The sequence below is a fragment of the Macaca nemestrina genome, chromosome 16 (genome assembly GCF_043159975.1).
Source record: "Macaca nemestrina isolate mMacNem1 chromosome 16, mMacNem.hap1, whole genome shotgun sequence".
Lineage (NCBI taxonomy): Eukaryota > Metazoa > Chordata > Mammalia > Primates > Cercopithecidae > Macaca > Macaca nemestrina.
The window spans coordinates 85,874,604-85,891,402 of record NC_092140.1 but is presented as its reverse complement, the minus strand read 5'-3'; the positions used below and the strand labels follow the sequence as shown (position 1 = coordinate 85,891,402).

Here is a 16,799-nt window from a genome sequence, read left to right as displayed (position 1 = left end):
GGTCTATTTTTATGTGTGTTAAGGAGAGCAACAATAGACAAAAGAACAACAATATAACGATTAGGTATTTCGTTTTTTTTTTTAAAGTAGAAGATGGGGCAATAGATAGCCTGCCTCTTCTCTAACCAATTTGTTAACTGTTTAAGAAACTGACAACAAAGAATATGGCATATGGAGGCCAGAATGTTATTATTATTATGAACAAAGCTGATTTGGGAGAATGCAGCTTATCTCTACTTGCAGGCAGACGGCCATCTTAATTCTACACCCCAGAATTAAACAGGTCTCCCAGCCACTCACAGACAGGTCTCCTGCAGGGAAGGAAAGATTATCAACTGACAAACAGTCTGATTAAATTGCTTGTCTTTTATACCTGCTATGGTTTGAATGTGTCTCCTCCAAAACTTAGGTGTTGCTAATGTGATGGTATTAAGAGGTGGGGCCTTTAAAAGGTGATTAGGCGACGAGGGCTCCTATCTTGTGAATGGGATTAGATGCCCTTATAAAAGGGCTTGAAAGAGGGAGTTCATCCCTTTTTGTCTTTCTGCCTTCTGTTATGAGGACACAGCATTCTTCCCCCACTCCTCAAGATGCAACAGTCAAGCCGCCATCTTGGAAGCAAAAAGACCAGACCCTCACCAGGTAACTGAACCTGCCAGTGCCTTCATCTTGGACTTTCTGACTTCCAGACCTGTGAGGAAACAAATTCCTGTTCTTTATAAATTACCCAGTCTCTGGTATTCTGGTATAACAGCTTAAAACAGACTAACACTTGCCCTCAACCCACCTCTCTGCCTTGGCACCCATCACACTGTGTAGCAATGAATCTTGGCCTGTCTCTTCCCTATGAGCATGTTGCCTTCATCCATTCTTCCAATCACTCAACTGGTTTTATTGAGTGCCTATTTTGGGCCTAGCAATATGCTAGGTCTTGCATTCAAGACCTCACAGAGGTGACAGAAACTGACACAACCCCTACCCTTGAGGAAAGCAGCATAGAAAAAAATATCATAAAGGAGACAGAGTGCGGCATTAGACAATAAGAAGGGCAGAGTGACTTCACAAAGTGGGGGAAGGCTTTTCTTGGGAAGTCACATTTTTGATGATGCCTCAAGGTTAAGGAGTACTTCACCAATATATTATACTCTGGTGTCCAGTAGAGGCATTGTATGTAGCAGGGCTCAGTAAATGCTTAACAAATGCATGAATGAGTGATATATGTGAAAACACTTTATATGCAGTCAAAGTACCACACAGATGTTAACCATTATCAAATAGTTAATATGGAGAGATCTACTTTTATTCAGCTTCTCTGGAACACCCAAAAAGATATATGGCAGTGTCTGGAGACATTGTGAGTTGTCACAACTGGAGTTGAGGGGAGATGTGGTAATGGCATCTAGTGAGTAGAGACCATAGTTGCTACTAAACATCCTACAATATACACAGCAATCCCTCAAAATGTCAATAATGCCACTATTAAGAAATCTGATTCTAAAATAATTACTGCATTTACATGTGCATTCATCTGTTTTACAGTGGAGAAACATTTCACTGTATAAACATAATACAATGAATGCTAACATTTTTGTATTCATTCATTCAACAAATAATTACTAAACACCTACTATAAGATGTCATAGTCCTCAAGACTGTGGCGGATTTTTATTTTATTTGTAGAGAAAAGGGGCTTGCTCTGTCTCCCAGGTTGGAGGGCGGTGGAAGGATCATAGCTCACTGCAGCCTTGAACTTCTAGGCTCAAGTGATTCTCCGGTCTCAGCTTCCCAAGTAGCTGGGACTACAGACATGTGCCACCACTCCCAGCTAATTTTTCTAATTTTTGTAGAGACAGGGTCTCACTATGTTGCCCATGCTGGTCTGAAAGTCCTGGCCTCAAGCCATTCTCCCACCTCGGCCTCCCAAAGTGCTAGGATTACAGGCATGAGCCACCACATGGATTTTTAAAATATTAAAGACACATCCTCGACCATCTGGAAGTATGTGAGATACTTTAAGAAAGTTACTAAGGTTCTAAATAAATAAATGTGCTAAAAGCTCAGGAGAGACCACACCTGACTGTGAAGAGGAAAGGCTTTACACATCCCTAAGGGCTTTGGAGAGTAGAAGCATTTACAAGAGTGAAGGGGTGGGTCTCCAGAGGCACAGGGAATGGCAGAACTGGAGCACTGGGGTATGAAAAGACACTGCATCAGGGAGTATGGAGAAGCCCAATTTGCCTCACGTCCAGGACTTGACTTGAAAATAAAATCAAAGCAGTGAAAAATACAGATAAAAATCAAGCAGAGCTGGGCACAGTGGCACGCCTGTAATCCTAACACTTTGGGAGGCCGAGGTGGGCTGATCACCTGAGGTCGGGAGTTCGAGACCAGCCTGACCAACATGGAGAAACCCCATCTCTACTAAAAATACAAAATTAGCTGGGCATGGTGGCGCATGCCTGTAATCCTAGCTACTCAGGAGGCTGAGGCAGGAGAATCACTTGAACCTGGGAGGTGGAGGTTGCGGTGAGCCAAGATCTTGCCATTGCACTCCAGCCTGGGGCAACAAGAGCAAAACACTGTCTCAAAAAAAAAAAAAAAAAAGAAGAAGAAGAAGAAGAAGAAGTTAAGAACTTCCAAATGCTAGACTAAGTTCACTTATTAAAATTAAAAATTAATAGTATCCTAATAGCATCTTTTACTCTCTAATCAAGGCTAGTCCCCTGAGTCTATCCTTACCCCTATACACACAATCACATAGCATTTATATCTCCCTTTTGTTTTCTTTATTCAAATAATGCTCTCACCTCTATTTTTTAAGTGGCTAAAATCAGCATTTTTAATGCAAATATTAAAGTAAGCACCGTAACATTATATAAAACAGTTTAAGTGAATAATTGAATTAGAATGTTATATTCTAGTTTTTTCTATGAAAAGGATCATTAGTTTTGCAAAAAGAATTTAAAAAGCAAAAGGCAGACTTAACAAAAAGAGAAGCCCATTTACCCCTAGGTTCTTTGACTTCTTTTTATCAGATGATTATACCATCTGCCTTTAGCAAAAAAAAACTTTCAAAATTTGCACCTTAAAATACGCTAACAAAGTGCTAACATAGGGAAAACTGCCAACATTTTTAATCAGACATCAAGTGATGGTATATGTACATGGGGTACGTGGTCTCGAGTGTTTATTTTCTTTAGGAGCAAAGAAATGTAATTAACAATTGTTTTCATAATAAGAAAAATATGAAACCATGTCACTGGTATAAGGGTGGAGTATAGCATCTTTAGTGTAACTTACATGTTTAAACTCTACAAAACAAATATTTCATAAGAATCTCTAGAATTCCCTAATTATGATTTTTTTTTTTTTTTTTTTTTTGAGACAGAGTCTCTGTCACCCAGGCTGGAGGGCAGTGGCGTGATCTCGGCTTACCGCAACCTCTGCCTCCCGGGTTCAAGTGATTCTCCTGCCTCAGCCTCCTGAGTAGCTAGGATTACAGGCATGAGCCACTATGCCCAGCTAATTTTTTATAAAATAATATACCACCAATATATTCTCATACACGGTATTAAGTGATAGTACTCTGGTTACTTTGAAGTGTCACTTCTGGTATATTCATCAAAAGAAGACAGAAATCCAACAGCTGGCAATAACACAGCAACAGTTACTGAAAAGGACTGTTAATGTTATCTGAAAGATTAAAATTGCATCTTGCTCCTTTAATTTTCAACTCATCTAAAAGATGAGGGCCTGGAAAGTACTGTGTTCATCACCACACTAAACCTGGCCACAGGGCACCCTATATTCACACTTCATGTTTCTGTAACTATGTACACATTGTCTATAAAAAGTTCCTTGTTTCACCTGAAAAGCTGTACAGACTAGCATTCACATCTACTGAGAGCCTTCCTGACCTATGTAATTGTGTAGTATGAACAAAGACGCCTTTATAAAGCCAAAGGCCAAGCTAACAACAACCTGTTTCAGCCGAGACAAGCTGACCTCCGCTTCTGAAATTATACTTAATCATTCACCAAAATAGCTGCATGTAATAAACCACTTAAAGCAGCTTTTTTTAAAAAAGGTAAAGGGGGCTGGGTGCAGTGGCTCACACCTGTAATCCTGGCACTTTGGGAGGCTGAAGTGGAAGGATCACTTGAGCCCAGGCAGTTGAGACTGCAGTGAGCCATGACAGTGCCACTGTACTCCAGCATAGGCAACAGAGTAAGACCTCCAGCAAAAAAAAAAAAAAAAAATTGGAGGGGCTAATTTTCTATTAATTCCCTTTTACACTTAATTCACGTTCACTGCTTGTACTTTCAAATGTTTCAATGTTTTTAAAAATGAAATTTTAAGTCTTGATTCTGGCAGATAGTTCTAGAATTGGCACTAGTACAATTCAGAGGATTTTATTGCAACCATTAAGAAACGATCTTATTTTCATTTAAGTCAAACACTTTAAAAGTTAACTTAAAACTTTGGTAGTTTGCTTGAATATTGTTCTCATATGTACCGGGAAGGCTCTCAAGATGTTAATATCCCAAAAGAGGATTCACAGGTTATCAGTAAGAATCCCTACTGTGGGGTCATTAGTTCCCAACATCATATGTATTACCATCCACCTCTAAAGTCTCCTCTGCATAGCACAGTTTACTTTTTTCCAATGAAAGAAACTTCAAAATTAAAGAGATGTCATTACTCTTAAGCAATCATGATATCCAGACACCACCATCTTAAATGGTAAGTAAGATCTCACTTACCACTACAGGCTAACATGAAGGATCTTTCCCAGAGACTAAAGAGCTGGGGCAATTTATCGGCAAACTTTTGAGAACCATATACTTCAAGACTGTACTCATTAAATAATTGCTTCCCTGATCTTCAGAATGCAACCTTCCCAACATACCGTTACTGAGCTCTTTGCACATTTAATTGTTACATCAAATTCCTTTGTCTGATAATAGCTCAGTCTTCCTGAGCTCAGCTGAATACATCTACCTTTGTTTTTAAAGTAAAATATTTTTATAATCATTTTTTAAACGCAAAAAATGGCAATGAAAGGAGAAGACCTCAGAAGTCTTCTCCCAAGTTTCTAACAGCTCATTTCAAATGCTTGTTGAGTACCTACTCTGAGCCAGAAACAGTGCTGGTACATAAGGACACAGCCTCTGTTCTTCTTAAAGAAATTAATCAGAAGAGACATTCCCAAAAGTAAAAACACTCCAATATGTGTCATGTGTAGTGATTGACCTGTGTATCAGGAAATAATTAGTTATCCTGAGGGAAATACGCTAAAATGTCATCAGTGGTGAGTCTGAGTGATTACTTCCTAAGCTCCTTTATCTCTTCCAGATTTTCTATGATATGTTATAATATGCATTTACTGCTTTTACAGCCTGAATAAAAATCTAAATAACCAAAATAAAACAATAGGAATAGTACTAGTAACATTTATCGACTTTTATTATATACCCTGTGTGCTACATGCTTCACATACATTATCTCACTTAATAGAATCACCCTATTAAAAAAAGACTATTATTGATATTTTAGAGAAGAGGGAGCCAAAATATGAAATAATTTGCTGGAAATGTCTTTTCAGCTAGAATTTTTACTTATTTCCTCAGAAATAAGCAGGGGTTGAGACAAAAACAATCAGTTGCATAAACAGAAAGAGTCGGAAATAGGTGCCATTTGTTGGATGTATAACCATAAGCAAGCAACTTAATCTCAGTGAGCCTCAGTTTCTCCTACTGTATTGTATTGTAAATGATTTAGTAGGCCCTAACTCATTTAGGGTTCTCAAGAATAAATGATATTATGTATAAAAAAAATCAAGAACCCTGTCTGGCAAATAACTGATGAGAGAATGCTAGTATCAGTATCTTCATCAGTATAATCAGCCAAAAAACTTGGGCAAATTATTTAACATCTCTGGGTTCAGTTTCTCTACCTGAAAACTGGGGATAAAAATACCTACACCATGCAGTAACTATGAGAATTACATGAGATAATACACAGTACAGTGAAAAATTATGTAGAGTAAAATTCTTCTTTTAAAAATATATGAATATATATTACAAAATATATGAAAAGTAACAAGAATACATTCCAAGATCTACAATTTGTGGATCTTTATTTTTAACTAACCCAGTTAAAAAAAAATAAACAATTCTCACTGTTATCACCACCACTGTATGAAGCAAGACATTAAGACAACAATTTTGGCCGGGCGCAGTGGCTCACGCCTGTAATCCCAGCACTTTGGGAGGCCGAGGCGGGCGGATCACAAGGTCAGGAGATCAAGACCATCCTGGCTAACACGGTGAAACCCCGTCTCTACTAAAAATACAAAAAATTAGCCAGGCATGGTGGCAGGTGCCTGTAGACCCAGCTACTTGGGAGGCTGAGGCAGAAGAATGGCATGAACCTGGGAGGTGGAGCTTGCAGTGAGCTGAGATCGCGCCACTGCACTCCAGTCTAGGAGACAGAGCAAGACTCCATCTCAAAAAAAAAAAACAAAAAACCAGGAGCATCATGCCCAGATACCCCATTCCATTCCATTATCACCAGGATTCTCTAACATATATATATTCTTCTCTGAACATTAAAAAAAGGGATCCACTTTCAAACTTCAAAGTGAAGAGAAAAGGAGGCTATTTTGTTTCTGAGACACATATTTTATTTCCCACAATTCCAGGCTTTCACATTTTGTATTGTTTAATACAGAAAAATTATTCTGACTGAAAATAGGAATACAACAACATTTCCACAAGGGCAAATTCACCCCAAAAGACTGAGAATTCTAATTCTTAAAGGGAATAAAAATTAATGCCAGGCACGGTGGCTCACGCCTGTAATCCCAAAATTTTGGGAGGCTGAGGCAGGTGGATCATGAGGTCAGGAGTTCGAGACCAGCCTGGTCAGCATGGTGAAACTCCATCTCTACTAAAAATATAAAAAATTAGCCGGGCATGGTGGCGGGCACCTGTAGTCCCAGCTACTCAGGAGGCTAAGGCAGGAGAATTGCTTGAACCCAGCAGGCAGAGGTTGCAGTGAGTCAAGATCACGCCACTGCACTCCAGCCTGGAAAACAGAGTGTGACTCTGTCTCAAAAAAAATTTAATTTTTAAAATGACTATTTCACAATATAGGTGACACTAAAGTCACAATTCTGAGACTGTGACCAGAGAATAGTGTCATTAAATTAACAAAATGAAATAAAAATATTATAGTTTCTTAATTTCTAAAAAATTAATAGGCTAACATGAAAGGTGATATTCAGTAAAAGGTAGAAATAACTATCAGAGATACTGAAAAAATAATGAATCCTGGCTTGGAAAAAGCATATTAAATATTATATTGTAAAATAGTTAAGAAATGCTATTTCATTAATTTCAAGGTTTTACCTCTTTCTCTTCCTACTTTCATTGCAAATTATATATCACTCAAATTAATAACACTTAACCACTGACTACACATGGATATGCAACATTCATTCAACCTTGAAGGTGGGAAAGAAGAGAATTCTCAAAAGCATAGAAATCACCCTTAATCACCCTTGTAGCTTAAAAGCTGCAAATTTTACAGAATCTCTAATACTAAGCAGATTCTCCCCAGCAAAATGCATCTTCTCTCAATTTACAAAGATTCAAGATATCTGAACAGTGAAATACAATCAAGATATCTGAATACATGCAAAACAAAATATTTTAGTACTGTTCTCTCTTAGTGTCCACAAAGTAAGCCTCAGTAACTCACAGATTTTATTTTCAGTATTCTAATACTGTCTCCCTCTACTGTATTAAAAAGGAAATTGAAAGATTTTTATCATTTATTTCCCTTAAGACATAATTAAGAAAAACTTCTTTCAATTTTTTCCCCAAATAGTTTTTAGAGTTAGTAATCTAACAAGAATATATTTGTGTGTGTGTGTGTATGTGTGTGTGTATATATATCTATAGATCTATAGATATATATATGGAGATTCCAGGGTCAAGACAAGAAAAATAATCATCCTTTAGAACAAATCCTTAGAATCTAAGTTCTTCGATTCAAAACTTAGAAAAAACTAAGCAAAGATGCACTAGTTTGGTTGGGAGTCAGAAATATATGTATGTCTCCTGGGCCAGGCTGAGCAATTTAGTTAACTAGGTAAACTTGGGGAAAGATTTAGAGTCCGTTAACTTCAGATTTTTTCCACCTGCAAAACTAGGACTAAAAATACTCTGCCAATGTCTAACAGGACTAAAACTAGAACCCAATTTTGATTCATTCACTGAACTAAGCACCCGCTGCACAATACACACGGCAAGGGCTACCAAGTTTAGCAAACAAAAATACAATACAGAACATACTTATAAAATAAAAAATTAGGCCAGGTGTAATGGCTCATGCCCATAATCCCAACACTTTAGGAGGCCAAAGCGGGCAGATCACTTGAGGTCAGGAGTTCGAGTCCAGCCTGACCAACATAGTGAAAACCCATCTCTACTAAAAATACAAAAATTAGCTGGGTGTGGTAGCACATGCCTGTAATCCCAACTACTCAGGAGGCTGAGACAGGAGAATCGCTTGAACCAGAGAGGCAGAGGTTGCAGTGAGCCAAGATTGGGCCACTGCACTCCAGCCTGGGCGACATAGTGAGACTCTGTTTCAAAAAAAAATAAAATAAAATAAAATAAAATAAAATAAACATTCATTGTTTATCAGAAATATAAACTTAATTGAGCATGCTGTACTTTATCTGGGAACCCTAACTGGGGCACATACAAAAATACAAATAAGACATGCTTCTTATCCTCAAAGACTTACATAGGCATGAGGGATATGAAATGTACACATGAACTGCTATACAAGGAAGAAAAGTAGTTACTTAGCATTTAAAGAGGAAAGGGGAAGAAAAGACAAATTGAGAACATAGTAAGTAGGATTGAAGAATGGTTAAAATCAACAAATGCAAGATTCAAAACAGAAAAAACAATGGGAGATGAGAGTGCTTAATTACATCCTCAATTCTAGCGACACAGACCTGTGTATTTACCGCACATGCTATTCTTCCACCAGTATATGAGATGGCTCAGTAATACAAGTTCTTAAGTCATTTATCATTTATTCACACTCAATGTGAATTACTTCAAATGGACCTGCATTAGCAATCTCTTGACAGACATACACCAAAAAAATCAAATTCATAATTTTCAGAACTACATCCCTTTCAAATCTACCTAGAGTTTTGTGCTTGATTACTCAAAAGTATTTTATTAAGCAAATTCTACACTATGTGGATAGGACCAGAGACAGACCAAAATCCTGATAAGGGCTGGGCATGGTGGCTCACGCCTATCATCTCAGCACTTTGGGAGGCCAAGGTGGGTGGATCACCTGAGGTCAGGACTTCGAGACCAGCTTGGCCAACATGGAGAAACCCCATCTCTACTAAAAATACAAAAATTAGCCAGGCGTGGTGGCATGTACCTATAACCCCAGCTACTCAGGAGGCTGAGGCAAGAGAATTACTTAAACCCAGGAGGTGGAGGTTGCAGTGAGCTGAGATCGTGCCACTGCACTCTAGCTTGGGCAACAAGAACGAAACTCGGTCTCAAAACAAACAAACAAACAAACAAAAATCTTGACAAGATTTCATCCCTTTTCTCACTTTCTATTGTCCCAAGCAGCTTTTCATAAATCTGCCTCATAATTAAACAGCTCTGTTCCTGACAATCTTTAAATAAATAAATAGGCAGATCCTTTTTAGCTAGATGCAAAAAACTACTTCACTTTACACTTCCTGCTCCAACCCTCTGAACCTGTCTCCTTTCTGAAGTCCCAGTTACCATTCTCCACGACACAGGCCAACCCTGATCCTATTCCACAATAGGAAACTTCACATGTCCTTAGAACTTCAAGTTAATAAATAGTAGTAACACAGTATGCTACAGGACTTTGTATAAAAAAGGTGTAGTGGCCAAGCCCGTAATCCCAGTGCTTTGGGAGGCCAAGGCAGGCGGATCACTTAAGGTCAGGAGTTTGAGACCAGTCCGGCCAACAATGGTGAAATCCCATCTCTGCTGAAAATATATAAATCAGCCGGGCATGGTGGTGGGCTCCGGTAGTCCCAGCTACTCAGAAGGCTGAGGCAGGAGAATCACTTGAACCCAGGAGGTGAAGGTTGCAGTGAGCTGGGGTTGCACCACTGTACTCCAGCCTGGACAACAGAGCAAGACTCTGTCTCAAAAATAAATAAATAAATAAAATATAAAAAAGGAGTAGTAATGGAAAAAGCCTATCTATATCATGTATTCGCATTAACTCATTTATCATTATACCTTCATATAATTTTACAGCTGAAAGGGTTCCAGAGCTCATTTGGTCCACGGACTTCCTTTCAAAGGTACTGAAAATTTAGTCATAGTCATTTTGTGCCTAGACTAAATTCACAGGGCAAGCAAAGATCCAGAGTCAGATTTCTTGATTTTCAGTTCACTACTTTTCTTACTAAACCACACTATTATCTCTCTCTATATTTTTTTTTAACTGAGGCAGAGTCTCACTCTGTTACCCAGGCTGGAGTGCACTGGCATGATCTCGGCTAGCTGCAACCTCTGTCTCCCGGGCTAAAGTGATTCTTCTGCTTCAGCCTCCTGAGTAGCTGGGATTACAGGTACGCACCACCACACCCGGCTAATTCTTGTATTTTTAGTAGAGATGCGGTTTCACCATGATGGCCAGGCTGGTCTCTAGCTCCTGACCTCAGGTGATCCGCGCAACTGGGCCTCCCAAAGTGCTGGGATTGCAGGCATGAGCTACCGCGCCTGGCTATTATCTACATATTTTGAGTAACGGTTACATATTATCTGAATATTAATTCTATTGTATATCTTTCTTTTTGAAAATATAAAGGAATCTAAAACTTAGTTACTTAAACTGTAATTTAAATTATTCACTGTTCCCTCATAATAAAGTAACATAAAATTCAGCTTAATTAAAAAACAAAACAAAAAAGCAGATTCATCTTAATAGTAGTTTGTACTTTTTTTTTTTTTTGAGATAGAGTCTCGCTCTGTCGCCCATACAAGTAAATCCACCCAAATCTCCTTTTCAACATAAGAAGCTAGGCAAAACCAGTGTAATTTTGGAAGTCTATATTTAAGGAAACATGTATTATTTTAAATAAATTATAAATGTAAAAACAAATTTGTTTAAACCAAAAAATTTCAAATGTTTACTTCTTTTTAAATTGAAATACCACGGGAGACCTACATACCATTCTGAGCTTCTCAACACCTTTTAATTCAGTCACTGACATTAAAATCTGCACCTAGAAAGAAAAAAACTATCACATCACTCATCTCCACAACCTATTAATCAGCAAATAATTATTAAATACTTACTGCATCCCATGCACTGTTCTTGGCACTGGGGAGTCAGCAGTGAATAAAACCTGTCTTAACAGAATTTAATGGCAAACTGTTATAGCTATAAATATACCCATAGTTTAATATTTAGCTGTTCGTCCTGAAACATTTTGATTTTTTAAATTAATTTTAACTATGGTCAACCTAATTTCACAGATAAAAATAATGTACATTTCCCTCAACCACTCTGCCCTTAGAGAAGTTTCCTCATACACACAACAAAGTCAGAACTAAATCAGACTCCTAATATGCCATTAGTTAGGTTGGGGAGGAGGCTTGGTAACTGGGAGCTGAGTTGAAGCCCATAAGCCTTTACCAGCCCCAGCTTGCTCTTCAATGCAGCTACCTCTTCAGTCTACTATTCTCTCAGTGGCTTTATCTGTTACCATGCCTTTCCTACCAACAACGAGAAGCATCTTGAAATTCCGTAAAGTTTTGTCATATCTCCAAGCTACATGGCAGTCGAGAGGCTACAGGTGATAAATTATATACTTACAGATAATAGTGTAAATATTACAACTTTTTCATCTCTGGGGACACAGAACAATGATTACATTTAAACACAGTGCATAGTAAAATAAGTTAAAAATATTGAAAGTACTCTAAATAAAAGCTTACTAATTCAAGATAACTGTAGGCAAGAGCAATCTGGAAATTTTAAATTAAAAATTTCTTAAAATTTCCCAATTTACTAATTTATAAAATAAATACAACTACATGGGCCTTAATAAAAATTTTAAATACACTGTCACACACACACTATATTCTAGAGAAGAACTATTCCATCAAAATCCTAGCTTTGAATAACTTATTATTTTAAATAATCAGTAACTAAACCAAGCAATCTATCACACAGAGAGGGGAAAAGGTAATACTCCGAGTTATAAATTTTTTACCTTGTCTCATAAAAATAGAAGCATAAAAGCTTAACTTAAATTTTTCCTGGATTTAAATTTATAGATAAATTTGCTTTTCAGTGAAATATCCTCAATAGCAATTTTACCAAGGAGGCCTTCTTCTGAAGGCCACCTCTGAAATAATTAGAGAATTAATGTCAATGGCATGATATTAAGATGTTATTCGGCTGGGCGCAGTGGCTCATGTCTGTAATCCCAGCACTCTGGGAGCTAAGGCGGGCAGATCATGAGGTCAGGAGTTTGAGACCAGCCTGGCTAACATGGTAAAACTCCGTCTCTACTAAAGATACAAAAAATTAGCCGGGTATGGCGCTGTGCGCCTGTAATCCCAGTTACTCAGGAGGCTGAGGCAAGAGGATCACTTGAACCCAGGAGGCAGAGGTTGCAGTGAGCCGAGATTGTGCCATTGCACTCCAGCCTGGGTGACAGGGTAAGATTCCATGGAGAAAGAAAGAAAAGAAAGGAAAGAAAAGAAAAAAGAAAAGAAAGAGAAAGAAAGAAAAGAAGAGAAAAGAAAAGGAAAGAAAAGAAAAGAAAAAAGAAAAAAAAAGAAAAAAGAAAAGACAAGACAAGACAGATTATTCAAGAAAAGCATTTCGGGGCCAGGTGCAGTGGCTCATGTCTGTAATGCCAGCACTTTGGGAGGCCAAGGCAGTAGGATCACTTGAGGCCAGGAGTTCAGAGGCCAGTCTGGGCAGTGTAGCAAGACCTCGTCTCTACAAAAAAATGTTTAACGAATTAGCTCAGTGTGGTGGCACGTGCCTGTAGTCCCAGCTACTCAGGAGGCAGAGGCAGAAGGATGGCTTGAGCCCTGGAATTCAAGGCTGCAGTGAACTATGACGGTGCCATTGCACTCAAGCCTGGGTGACAGAGCAAGACTCTGCGCCCCCAGCCCCCAAAAAAAGAAAAACAGGAAAGGAATTTAGGTAGGAAATTTTTCTATTGCTCTTAAAAGTAATAGGACCTAGAAAGGTAGAGGATGAGGCCAGGCACAACGGTTCACACCTGTAACCCCAACACTTTGGGAGGCCGAGGTAGGCGGATCACTTGAGCTCAGGAGTTCAAGACCAGCCTTTTCAACATGGCAAAACCCTGTCTCTGAAAAAAAAAAAAAGCAAAAATTAGTCAGATGTGGTGGCATGTACTTGTAGCCCCAGTTACTTGGGAGGCTGGAGTGGGTGGATCACTTGAGCCCAGGAGGAGGAGGGTGCAATGGCCCAAGACCGCACTATTGTACTCCAGCCTGGGCAACAGAGTGAGACCTTGTCTCAAAAAAAAGAAAATGTAGAGGACGGTATGACTCATGTTTTTTCAGGATTTTCACATATGTATCAAGGCACTAGATAACTTGACTCTAGAATTTGCTAGGAGTGTAGATATCTTGCTGACTGAATAGCCCTATTACTCACATGCCAAAACTGAAACTGGGATAAGCACATTTGAGAATAAGCCCTATGGCCGGGCGCGGTGGCTCAAGCCTGTAATCCCAGCACTTTGGGAGGCCGAGACGGGCGGATCACGAGGTCAGGAGATCGAGACCATCCTGGCTAACACCGTGAAACCCCGTCTCTACTAAAAAAAATACAAAAAAACTAGCCGGGCGAGGTGGCGGGCGCCTGTAGTCCCAGCTACTCCGGAGGCTGAGGCAGGAGAATGGCCTAAAACCCGGGAGGCGGAGCTTGCAGTGAGCCGAGATCCGGCCACTGCACTCCAGCCCGGGCTACAGAGCAAGACTCCGTCTCAAAAAAAGAAAAAAAAAGGCCGGGCGCGGTGGCTCAAGCCTGTAATCCCAGCACTTTGGGAGGCCAAGGTGGGCGGATCACAAGGTCAGGAGATCGAGACCACAGTGAAACCCCGTCTCTACTAAAAGTACAGAAAATTAGCCGGGCGCGGTGGCGGGCGCCTGTAGTCCCAGCTACTCCGGAGGCTGAGGCAGGAGAATGGCGTGAACCCGGGAGGCGGAGCTTGCAGTGAGCCGAGATCGCGCCACTGCACTCCAGCCTGGGCAACAGCGTGAGACTCCGTCTCAAAAAAAAAAAAAAGAGAATAAGCCCTATCACCCAGACCTTTCCTTTCCTAATTTGTAGCTTCCATTTGTGTAATCAGGCCGAAAGTCCTTTTTTTGAACAGATATACAGCAGAAAAGCAAACATTTAAAGCAGGACAGAGTAAGAATTTAACATATAATATGTAAGAGCAGAGTTTCTTAACTCAGCACTACTGACATTTTGAACCAGATACTTCTGTGTTGGGCAGGACTGTCCTGGGCATTAGAGGATATTTAGTAGCACCCCTGGTTTATATTCATTACATGTCAGTAGCTCATCCCCTATCCAACATTCATGATAACCAAAAATCTCTTCAAACATTGCCTAAAGTTTCCTGGGAAACAAAATATTTCCAGTTAAGAACCACTGCTTTAGAGAATTGTGATAAAATTCTATCATAACATAAATATAAAATAATAGTACAAGTAGGATTATGTAGTCTACAATTTTCTGGGATCACTCACAACCTCTTAGTATTTTTCTGACTTTAAAATTCTTGCTCTCACAATTTCTATATATGTCTAGATATCCACACTGCTGTAATAATTTTCATATATTCCCCTAAAAAATACAACATTAAAAACTCACAATACTCTCAAAACTCTGTGTTTCTTCTGTACCCTCTCATAATTTATCGAAATATACACTTCATTCCTCTATAAAAACCTTATTGTTAAGATTTCCCATCTCAGCATTCTGGTTAACTTAAAATGAACAGACTTCTGACCAAGAAAGCAAATTAAACTTTCATTTCTCCATTAGAAAAAAACAAAGCCAGACTAAGTTGAGAGAGCATGTTAAGTGTTTCCATATAGTTTTTTTTACTTCTAATGGTAAGTTTATCTGTGGTTTAAATGCTAAAAGACTGATTTAACCAATTTTAAGTGATCTCATATCTGCAAACAATATGAAATGTAATTAAGATGAGAAAAATAGGTATTGGGTTTCTGTAATTAAGTTGAGATTAACATTAACAAAATTCAGCTTTGCTATTTAAGACAGAAATGGATACGTTTATAAAATTATAATTTAATACTTACTATCTAATTTTTGTCCTTCTATAAAAGTTTCTAGAGCAGCAGCATAGTTTTTTTAATGGTATTCACATATCCTGCATGAACATATTTAAAACAAATTAACACACACACAAGATCTGGAAAATAGCCTTCTTTCTAAATAGAAACATCTTAGTATTTTCTATTGTTGAAAGAAAAAATTTATTTTAAGTATATGTTAGTATGCCAAGACACTTTCTAAAATACTATTAACATCTAGTACCATTTCCAGTAAAATTCAATTTTAGAACTTACTTCAGAAGGAATTTCACTTTAATTGTACATACTTGCTTGTTCCAAAATATCATTATACCAAGGAATTAAAGCAGTTTCTTACTTAAAGAATAAAGTTACACTTATCAACAGAAACAAGATGGGATATAAAGCTAATAGATATAGAGCTTTCATAGCGTTAAATGTAGCCTATTCAGCTTGATTGAAGAATAGGATGTTCTCTAGTCAGTTAAATAGAGTAAATTCCAAATGATAAACAAAAAAGGAATGTGAAATCCATCAGTTTCATCTATACCTTGCAGTTATTTCAATCATCACTATATTAAAATATATTAAGTATAGATCTCCTATCACATACTAGGTTAACAAAATAATAGAACTATAACTTTATATTTAAAGTTGAATCATACCTGCTATAAATACATACATACGGCATCAAGCTTACGTTGCCCTCTCTTATCCTCTATCAATAGCACACAACTCTAATAAAATGCAATTAAACATTCTGTTCAAAGCCAGATACAATCTAATAGATGGCTATAGCAACTGATCAAGAGTTAACATTAGAGAGATTAAAACTTTTTCACCCTGTGCAGTCACAACATGTAGGTGTGGTAGCTGGAAAAATAATTATGTAAGAGATTACACAACTAGGGAGATCAAGGACAAGTGCAGGAACACAGGAGCACTTTTATTTTCTGCCAACTGCCTACAAACGCTAGGGATTTTTCCAGTTTTCTTAAATCGTAAAATTATTTCAATAGCCACATGTGTCACTGACTTTGCTTTAACCTAGTAGCATAATTCTCACAAAGCAATGAATACAGATGCCCCTCAACTCACCTGGGGTTACATTCGATCAACAGAAAGAAAGTGTGGCTCCAACTAAGAGAGCAAAGAAGCTATAAGATGCTGCTTCAAGGGCCTCACTTTGTATCTTGCAGGCTGTTATAAGAAATTTGGGCTCCTTAGGTGCGATGGAAAGCCATGGAAAGTTCGTTGTTAGTAGGAGAGAGACATGGTCCAATTTACTCTTTTTAAATGTCATTCTGGTTGCTGTATGGTGAATACATAATAACAAATCAGGACTGGAAACGGAAACTTCTTAGGAAACTTCTACCTTAA

The 16,799-nt window shown here is 38.3% G+C and overlaps 1 long non-coding RNA gene across 7 annotated transcripts in view; it reads right to left on the bottom strand.

The window, feature by feature from the left end:
• The window catches only part of LOC105491743 (uncharacterized), a 74,421-nt gene that overhangs the window by 51,393 nt on the left and 6,229 nt on the right, over positions 1 to 16,799 (bottom strand). For all 7 annotated transcript variants that reach the window (XR_011614873.1, XR_011614878.1, XR_011614872.1 and 4 more), the window contains exons 2-3: positions 15,426 to 15,496; positions 11,270 to 11,323 (exon numbers count right to left, since the gene is read on the bottom strand). This is a non-coding gene — a long non-coding RNA (uncharacterized lncRNA). The remainder of the gene's footprint in view (positions 1 to 11,269; positions 11,324 to 15,425; positions 15,497 to 16,799) is intronic.